Genomic DNA, 11,135 nt, shown 5'->3' on the forward strand with positions numbered 1-11,135 from the left:
AATTATTTACTCTCAGGAATCTCTAGACTGATTTCTTGTTAACAACAGATCACACATGTATGCAATTGCTGGAATAGCTAGCTTTTTGAATGACCTTTCAGTACGTTCATTTGCTACCTTCATTATTCAGCAGTCATGTTCTTCCATTGGGGCTTGATGTACACCTGTGTAAGTCAGTACTCATTGTGGGAATGATGCAAGCCTTCTGTTTTTGGAGGACTGAGATGTTGATTAAAAGAAGATGGTTACTGAAAGGATGGGAATATTTGTTACTCTTAAAAATGAAGAATCTTTCATTTGTACATGGTCCGTAACATTTGTCATGGCTTAAATGCATGCATACAGAGCACTAGATAAGAGCATTAAATATTAAATTGTGTTTACATGTTTAACATTTGACATTTTATTCATTCTTATCATTATGGAAATGCACTGTTTATTTTGTGAGAATTTTCTTGGGACAAGACTATTTGTACTAAAACAAAATGCTTTTAAATTCTACTGGTAAAAACTCATTCTCCTCATTATGCCCCATGAATTGCTCTGCAAGATCAGCACTATAACATGCTCGTTATCTAATGGGGATGTTGTCTTGCTTAAAGTGGGTTATGGATATGAGAGTTTGTAGAGTTGGGCCCTAACAATTGTAAGCCTGATACTCTAAAGCAAATAGCATGGACTTCGAATGATGACTCTGACAGGGTCCTTACTGCTTCATTGTGTATAGAGTTTTTTGGATGTTTGACTTGCACGTTTTCCAAGGGTAAAGGATATGCTTAATTATATAGCTTGCAAATATTACCATAATTATGTTTCACTTTAAGCAGGGCTTGGTGCTACCACCAGGAGTTCTGTCATGTCAGATGATCTCTAGTGACATGACGATGTCATATCATATATATAACCAGATGCTCTGAAATGTTATCATTTGGAAGAATCAGTCCTCCCCAGCATTTATGCTCACAGAGTATATATTAGTAAATAAGAAGTTAATGTTTTCTGATTCAAAAATAGGAAAATGTTTTAATCTCATTAACTTTCATATAATCATATCCGAAGATTGAAACTCCATTCCACTGAAAAATTTGGGAAGCACTTGACTAGTGTAGATATCATTTATTCATGTTAAAACTGTGCCCTAGTAGCTACCCTAACCCATTTCCAAGTTAAAATTCAGATCCAGCATTTCATTCTGAAAAAATAGATGGATGCCTTTAAGACCCTGTTATCCCTAGTGGGGCTTTGTGAGGAAGTACTGGTTTTCATGCACATACCTAGCTGGCTTGATATTCTTGGCTGAAAAAATATATAAAGGGAATAATACATACAGTGTATAATCAAATAATGGTTTACACATACATTATGAATCCACAATATTTGTTTTCATTCTGCTGTCATGCCTAAAAGTTTATTTACTTTATCTTTAGAGCCTACAGTCTAAATTCCTGATCATTTCTATAGATATTACTTCTTGATTTGCAAAGCACAATAGGAATATGTAAACACAAGCACTGATCATTTCAGAAGTAGATCAGCCACTCTATACAATAGGAATCTAGACTAGTCTGAATGTGTAATTCATTCTGTTCCTCAAAATGTCTACTTCTTGTGGGTTTTATTGACCCCCGTATTTACTTTTTATGCTGCCCGTCTCTCCCTGTCTTCCCTTTCTAAACAAAACACAGGCCAGATTGCTTCCTTTACATTAAGGCAAGTAGAGAGTGTGATGGGGAATAAGATGGCTTTACACCATCCTGAGGGTTTTCTTACTCTAAGTGGTGGGGACCATGTGCTCAGCGGGCAATAGCCATAGTACAGTATTGCTCTGGGTATGACATTTTCTCCCAGCTATATATGCCTGAGTTGTATGTTGTACTGGGGACAAAAAAGAAGGCCAGGCATAAAGTTTTTCACTGTGGGGAACTCTTAATAGGTGTTCTCCCTGAATAGCTCTATCTTTACAGCCCTTTAATGTTGCTAGAGCATAATGTAAAATCTGAACAGAGAAAGATGCTTTGACTTTCCAATTTACCTTTGAATAGCATTATTTCTCACACTTTTGAAAAGTGAAAAAATGTTGCCCTTCTTTAGCAGACTTTTAGTTAACTTGTGCAGGGTATTCAACAATAATAAGGAACTTCCAAACTGCCGAAACTTGAAACAACAGCAGGGAGCTAAAAGATTCTGCCTCTCATTAGAATCCCTCTCCCAGCCATGTTTTAGAAAAGTTACCCTTTATATATTCCTCTGTAGCTGAAGACAGAAGGAGATTGTGGCTTCCTAGAAGTCATATTACAATTGAAATAAAAATAACAAACATTTATGATAATTTTCTTCAGCTATAATTCATTCAACCGCTATAATATGCCAAATATATTACATTCAGAGTGCCATCTCTTTTCCAGGTTTTGCTGAGGCCATGTATTTCAACAGGAATCAATTTTCTTTATTGATACAACTGGGAAAATGTAGCTTTGTTAAGATACACTAAATTATATGAATTCATTTTTTCAGGAATGGATTCCATTGTGAGATGGGAGGCAGATGGTAGGAATGAAGGTGACTTTTTCATGTGTTTGACTTTTAGGGAATGTGAACTTCGATTTTAAATGTAATGGAATACAACTTCATTATCCTGAAACCAGCCCAGCAGCATACCCTATCTCACAGTATTGCTGAGGGAACTCTATTTTGCCAGGAGAACCCCACAAAACTGACTTAGGTCCTTATTCAAGTCCAATTTTACATAACCTCTGCTGACATATTAGCTGACACATCTGCAATTATAGCTGGAAGCAGGAAAGTTGCATTGACACCCAAGGGACTCAGCCTAAGCACTGGCCTCAATTCCAAGACAGATTGCAGGACATTTTGATGAAAGCATGAAACTGTAGCAAATGCTGTACCAAGCCATATATGCAGCGCTGATAACACCTGTTTCTTAATTGCCAAGATTATGAAAAACTCAGGAAATAAAATTGCAAAATTTAAGCTATGGGAAAATGAATTATTACATATTGTTTCAGAGTCAAGAAACCCACCTGCAGTATAGCAGTGATGTACATTAGGCCAGATTTTTAAATCTTTTAACCAGAGTTGAGGAGCTTTTCAAAAATCTGATTCATAACTCATTTTCAATTCAGCATATGGAGGGAGCAAAAGAAAATCAACGTTAATGAGATGCCTCTGCCTTTATAGGTCTTGTAGGGAGAATGGAGAGGACATAACTTTCCACCACAAGAATAAGGAGCTGTCTGCAACCGTAAGTATAACTGACAGAGAAAAAAACCACATGTTAACCACACAGTCTCAAGGGTTTACTGTCAGTGTTAGTTTTCCCCTTTTTTCTTACACTAACCAGCATTTTCTAATAAACCTGAGCTGGATCAACATGAAACTAGAATCAACAAAATGCAGGAATATGTCTTTTTAATTCTTTAAAGTCAAAGAAAAAAAGCATTTCAATTAGTTTGTGATCACACATGGTTATGTGCACTCAAAATGATTCAAGATGATTTAAAATACAGAAATAAAATGCATTCCATATTCAAGTTAAGTGTAATGTATTTTAGGGACAAGGTGTACACTGTGGCAGAAGTAATTATTACAGCTGGTGAATAATGGAAGAAAATCCACAAATGTTTTTTCCAACTTTTAAGTACACAAACATTTTGTCTGATTTCTTTCTGCATTCAGTCTAACTTACTAAAACAAATACTGTGGGAATATTGGTAGGATTTCGTAAATGATATAATTCGTGACAGATTTAAACCACTTACTGGTTACATGTATACATTGTCTGTAACCTTTTTTTTTTTTTTTTTTTTTTAATAGCGTGGGTGACATCCTGACAAAAAGATGGCCCCCCTTTGCTGTTACATAGGTTACATTGGATGATCATAGTATTATTTAACTAGCTAGAGCAATTAGTCATGTGGAAGAGTAAAAGTGTATACTTTTCAGCAACCTTAATATGGTATTCTTCTTTTCAAAAGTCTGATCCACTAACCTTGTTCTTCATTCCCCCTCTCCATCTGTTATTCTGCATATATTTTTCTGCTCCGTAAGTGCCCTTCTTTTCTTCCCTCCTTACCTGTCACTTGCTTTCCTGCTGCATGGCTCTTGTCATACTGCCTGCTTGACTTTGCTTTTTCTCTTTCTAAGCAGGTCTAGTCTCTCCTCTCTGTGAAGGTGTGATTCCTGGGATCACAGACCATTTGGCACCACTTACACTGCTTTCTGAGGAATACTGGTTATTGCCTGACATGAGAGATTACAGCCTGTGGATCTGATAGAAGGAATCTCTAGATCCTTAATCTGCCTTTACAACATGGAATAAAATGTATGTCCCAACTCTCTAGATCTTTCCAAATCACGCAAAAAGAAAAAAAAATACAACTTACCACTCATAAAAGAACTTTACTCTCACATTGTATTTACCAGGTTATCTGAAGTTCTTTCTCTTATCAGGTAAGATATTAAGTAGCTAAAAGATTAGGTAAAATACTAATTTTATGTCATGTATAGTCACATCATGCTTCAACAATGGATGCAGCTGATGAAGCAATAATACTTTTGTAAGATTATACTTAACAGTTGGGATCCTTTGTGGCTACTTCAACTTCTTGGCTAACTTGAAAGGTCAATCATTTGGTTTCTACCCCTACCCCAAGAGTCCCTAACCACTTGTAGCTCCATTTCTCTACTCTTATTGTTGGAACAACCAAAAGCTCTGAGCACTCCTTTCTCTTCAGGTATGGCTTGCAGTTTTTGTAGCTACTCTTTTCTTTAACTGCTTTTTATAGGCAGAAATAAAGGAAGCAAGACAAAGAATTCTATATGCTTCTCTGATTTTGTTCAGACAGGAATATAGCTTCCTACTTTAGGAACGCTTGTTCTCTAAATGACTTGCCTTTTTTCCCCTCTTCCATGTTCTTCAGTTACATATGCCTGTGTTCCTTAATGATATCACAGTCCTGGCTGTAGGAACGGAATAGCTTTTTTTCCCCAGACCATATAATTTCTGTTCAGAACTCTCATGTTCTTTTTCCAATTTTTCAAATGTCTTGCTGTGATACATTGGGCTAATTCTTAATCTCCATCTATTCAAATAACCCTTCTCTGGAATGATGCACTATTAGAAAATACAACATCCTAGTGCATGTTGCAATCTAGTTTATATTTGATTACAGTATTTTTCTTTCATGGATACAATGATTGAATGCAATGCGATTAATATTTTGTTTTTAGCTTTTAAAAATATTTTCTTGTACATTATGACAGTTTTAAAACTGTCAAATGAATTTATTACAACTTTCTCAAAGTTAGAAGATTCTACAATGTAAAGTATTTCTTTTTTCCTTCAGGTTCTTAAATGAGCTTATTTATTCTCTACTCAGCATTATAATACCTCTGTTTTGTCGCATCATGTAGCACTGCTTCATCACTGCTGACATCACGTTACATGGCTTTCCCATGTAGCAGATAACACAGGTTTGACTCTGCATTGTTCAACGCATAGACTCACGAGGTAGCGAGTAGAGGACATTTGTGATTTGTGATGAGACTTTGACGGACTAACTGGTGAATCTTATTGCAGCAGTTTTAGTCTAAACTGCTAAGACTAAAACCATCTGCCATGCTCTTCTTTCAAAGATTATGTTCCCATAGAAAAATCACAGAAATGGAGTATGAGCCCATGCCTGAGGCAATTCAGCGTGCTGTACAGCTTTTTATCTCAAAAGCATCTTGGTTAAAACTAGGATACCAGTCTTTGCTCTCAAGCACTTGGAAGTGTTTACAAAGGGAACCCGAGAACAGCAACCTGTTCTCAAACTTTTCCGAAGGCCAGTAGTGCTATCTTTAGATAGTGCACCACAGCAGAAGTAAATGTTCTGCATCCTGGGGGATCTTTATGGGGGGGTACACTTTACTTAAAGTCATAAAACTGTACTTTCTCACCGAGTTTGCAATACTAAGAAGAATAATCAATAAAGCAAGAAAAGTCTAATCAGAACAACACAGGGATTGGATAAGTTTAATAATAATAACAGGAAAAAAATACATAAATGCTTTTCTGCTTATAGCTAAGTTTTAACTACAGAATTCAGATTCTTTGGCTTTCAAAGTGGTTTTCAAATGTGGTACTTACACCAGACAGAAAACAGCATGTTACCCGGATGATTATACACATTCTCACGATTCAAGTTGTTAAATGCTTTTAGTAGATATTCCATGAACCCACTGCAAATACAATGATCACCTGCTGACAGAGACTAGTACCTGTGAACTCTCTATGGTTTCCCATTCTGCTGCAAAAGTAATCTTTTTCCTGACTCATACTGTGCAAACAGGTGTCATCAAATAAAAAGGCATATGGCATCAACGTGGCAGCACTATCTCACAAGAAGGACTACCCATGGCTGAATGGCACATATAACATCATGCACGCTGTCCGTCTAAACGTGTTGTGAGAGAGCAGATGCAGAGAACTGGGTATCCTTGTCAGAGATAGTCTGAGAAGAAAGGGAAATAAGTGTTTTGCATTGCTTCTAGATTCTCCCATAAATTACCGTATTCAGTTTTTCTGTTTAAATGTGGAAAGAGGAACAGGGACAGGCAAGGTGGAATGCATTGAACAAAAAATTGAAATGACTCTTTAATACTAAACCAGAAACGATGAAAATAGGTTTTACCTTTTTCCTTTCCTAAATTTATGCTTTTACTATTAGATTACAGTGAAGCCCCGTTCTGCTCATTCCTTTTTGGCTTGCTCATCCTGCATTTCTTTTCTGCACTATATCATCCTTGCATTTTATTCTTCATCAGGAAGACAGGAGAGTACCTTCAGTTTTTTAGTGGGCCTACTCCTGTGGTCAGGGGACATGCTTTAAGAGATGTAGGTTTCAGTTCTGTGAGAATGAAAACACATGCCCAAGGTTTCCACTTCCCAAGTGAGTGCTTTAAGCACTAAATAGCAGCGCAGTGTTGAATACCACAACTAGCATTTTCTAAAAAGGTTGAGTCCTGCTCAGTTACAAATCTAAACTCAGGCTCCCAAATGTCCAGAGTCTGAGATACAGCCAGGACTCCAGTTTCTGACTTCTAGAAAGGAGTAGGAGTTCAGGCACATCCTCTTGCTTGATGTTTCTTACGCAGCTTCTTGCTTAGTGTGGGGGCCTTCTAAATGGCCTGGAAAGCACTCGGTTCTCTGTTAGGCAGTGGTGGAGAAAGCTATGTACCTGGCTGTGGCAATCCTAATCGCCCTGCTGGAGCCATGCAGCTGCATGTGTGAGTTTGTGCATGTAAGGGATGGTTAGGATCTCTTGTCTCTATCTCAATCTAAAGTAAGTTCTTGTATTTGGAATGGAGCATGATTATGCAGTCCGGAAAAAAAACCTGTGGAAGTTTATACTCAATCCTACACAGTATGCACGTGTACTGATGTGTGCACAAATAACCTCAGTGACTTCATGGAACCACCCGCATGCGAGAGTAGCCGACCTGGGTAAACAGTTCCTTCACCCAGTGGAACCAGTCATGGCATCTGCACGTGGAGTGGCAGCGTGCTTAACCAGCTTTTCTTGCTAGAGGCAAAGGAAAACCCAGGCTGTCACATAACAGGAACTTTTGGCCTGGTCTTCCTTGGTAAAGAATTTATGCCACAGCTTTCCATTCTCCTTATTTATATACACATGTACGAGACCAGAAAGGTGTCTGCCTGAAACATAACTTGATGACAACATATACCTTTTATCCGGTCAGCTCAATTAATGATTTTTTTTCTAAAGTGCAGCTCTGGAACACTGTATCTTGACCTCCCAGTTCCAGTAAAATGCATAAAAGCAAGAGTAACTCACAAACATTATTAAACAAACACACACCGGAAGAAACTGCATGGGAGCGCTAACTAAAACTCTTTGGAGATAACTCAGAAATATATATAAACCCTTGCAAAAGTAATCTGAGCATGTGTCTACTACATAATGTAAGTCTAGTAGAAATATTCAAGCTAAAATTAACTCTAAATGAGCTAGTTGTGGTACCAGAAGCCATATAGCCACGCTGAGTAGAAATCTGCTCAGATTGCTTAATCAGAATAAGTTAGCATAGTGCTATGGATGGATGGGCTGACATGATCATATTGCTTCTGGTATCTCACATCAAGTAGCTTTAAGTGTATTTGAGACAACAATATCAACACAGAATGCTTCCTTTTTTAAGAACAAGCACAATAATTGATCAGACCTAGAATACAATAACTCCTAGTACATATTAAATCAACACAAGAGGTTGTGCAGTCGGATAAAGCAAATCTAAAATGTAATTTTCTACATACTGAAAATGCTGAAACCAGTGACAATTCAGCTGAGACTAACAGCAATTAACCCAAATATAATTATATCTTTGAAACTTGCACAAAGGGAAAAGGGATAATGTGGCTAACAAATTCAAATTCAGCAGCTTAATGCTGTGCACAAATATTCCATTAGGAAGCCACAGGAAACATAGCTTTAGTGGTCATATTGTTTTCCCATGGCAGCTTTTGTCATTGTACTTGAAATGATACAAGTAAAAAACCATCTACATACTGCACTCCCTGGGCTGGTTCCTCAGCTGGGGTAAGCAGCCATAGCTCCACCAGCTCCATCCTTTACCAATAAGCAGTAAGGGCTTGCATCTGGAAGCTCCCTGGAAGTAACTAATACCACTGGAAAAGCAGCTCTAATCATTACTCTGGTAGCTAATTCTTAGTACAAACACCACTTACAGTTAATACTGCTTCATTAACCAATCACAAAATGATTGATTAAGACTGTTTTCCCTACCTGCCTCATAAGGAATGAGGCATTTATACCCAACTAATTCCCATTAAAGTTAATCATTGTGACCTTTAGCCATAGAATTACAAATTTTATGCAAGGCTCAAACTGTATTTCCAGATAATTGTTACTATGCCCCAGCTGTAGGATATTACCCCCACACCTCAGCTGACACAGGAAATCACGTCCTTAGCAGCTTCAGGACAAGCTCAGATAGTTTAGTAGAGTCCAGCCAGTGAGTGTGGTTTGACCACACCAAGCAGAATTTGTTCTGAAGCAGACCTGGATGTGCCTTGCAATCCCTCCTGCCCGCTTTTTTGCGGCAGCAGTAATCGCTACTACAGGGTGTTAAGAAGCAACGTGTGGGGAGAGAAAGAAAGAAGGAAGCTCTTACATCACTTACATACAGCTGCTTCATGGAGGTCTGATATCTAGGCTCTGCAGTCCACCACTGTTATTTCTTCATACATGTTAGAAGATCACAGACCTACAAAATTTACTCATTTTAGTACTGCAAATGGTTGACATTTGCAAGACTCCATCACAAATTTTATTTCTCTCAAGAAAGCCCACAGCCTCCTCGCACATTTTGAAGCCCTATTAAAGCAAAGCTGTCCCCTGGAGCTCGGTGGGGAGGGATGACCATATTTAGAACTTCCACACAATTCCAGTGTGTGTAAACACATCACATATGTTTCCTATTATTTTTAATGACAGCCTCTCAGCTGCTTCTGGTAGTAGTCAAAATCTGTGCAGCTCCTATTTAAAGCAGGTTCCTATTCCATATGCTGACATTTTTTTTCTTTTAATTTTGTGACATTGCCATTCTCCTACTAGTTTCTGGGTCTCTAAACAATTCCTGTCCTTTCAAGCATCTTCTGCCTTTAAAGTAATATCTTAAACAAGTTGTTTGGAAAAGAAAGACACAGGAAATGCATATTTGCATAACATATATTCTCCTTTTTCTTACTCTCAGTTCTTGCTTATTCATGTTGTTATTGATCGTGTTGGGTTTTTTTTTCTTAAGAAATTCCTACCCAGTGATGTGGACTGAAACCAGAAGTAGTGCGCTAGGTAAAGGGCACTCAGTTTTGTGTGAAATAGTGTTTTCATTTCCTTAATTTCACTTCCTACTTACACATTTCAGAAAAACGCTAGCTCTTTTCTGCAGTAATGAGGGTTCAGCAAACCAAGGTATCACTCTGCGACCAAACTCCCTGAAGATAAAATCAATCTGTATGATTTTTTGAGCTCTACCATGAATTGAGCTGTGCAATCATTTGGCAATTTTAGCTTATTTAGCAATTCTTCTCTTTTCAGTTATGTTTTCTTTTCCCCCTTGTCCTGATTTTTTTAAAACCTCGTAAAGTGTTTTTGTATCTCCTGGCCTTAAGGAAACATCTGAGCTGCTTTCCAGAGCTGAGACAGTAGAGTCCCCTAGTGGGGACATGGCGTTTAGTGACGGAAAGCGGTTTTGCGCCCAGAAAAATACGCAACAGGGTGCGTCGAGTGCCCTTTTTTTTGGCCCGCCTTAAACAGACGAGCGTGTTACGTAACTGTGCTGGCTACTGACTTGGATTTTTATGTCCGCATTCTTCGATGACGTAGCAATGCTGACACAACTTCCGTGGTGTAATCGTTCTCCTACTCAACTCTCGATGTATAATCTAACTCAGCTTTTACTCTTTAAATAGAAAGGGAACATGACTTTTAAGATATCAGAAATAAAAATATTCAATTCATACTGGAAATTCCACCTAAATTTTGTCCTATATTAAGGACCAATGAATCAATAAGTACATGCTTCTAAAAATTTGGCTACATAACTAGACCCTTCTTCGACTTTGATTTTTTATGGTAGAAATGGAAAATAAATCTTTCCCATATTTTATCTTTCACAACAGTTATCCTAACAGAACAGTGCCCCTTCCCGTCTATCACTTCCCTGCTGTATCTTATCTGACTATTTTATCAAGCAGAAACAGCTTGATCTCAAATCTTTTAGCCACGCCAGTCTCAACTAAAAGATGAGTTAGCACAACTATTTCTCAGCTACTGAACTGGCGTTTGAATGTTGTGTTCATCTTTCATCTCTTCAGCAATGGAGACGGAAAGATACTGTCTCACTAGAGCTAGTGGCTGCTTGAAAAGAATTTTGTGTGAGATTAAAGCATAAATACTTCGGTGTAGATAGTATCATTATAATGTACTGGGAAGGATCTAACAATATATAGTTTACATTATGTTTAATGGAGCTGAAATGTGAAAAATCTGTATACAAATTACCTCTTCTGAATTGCCTGAGTTTCTTGA

The sequence above is a fragment of the Dromaius novaehollandiae genome, chromosome 7 (assembly GCF_036370855.1).
Source record: "Dromaius novaehollandiae isolate bDroNov1 chromosome 7, bDroNov1.hap1, whole genome shotgun sequence".
Classification (NCBI taxonomy): domain Eukaryota; kingdom Metazoa; phylum Chordata; class Aves; order Casuariiformes; family Dromaiidae; genus Dromaius; species Dromaius novaehollandiae.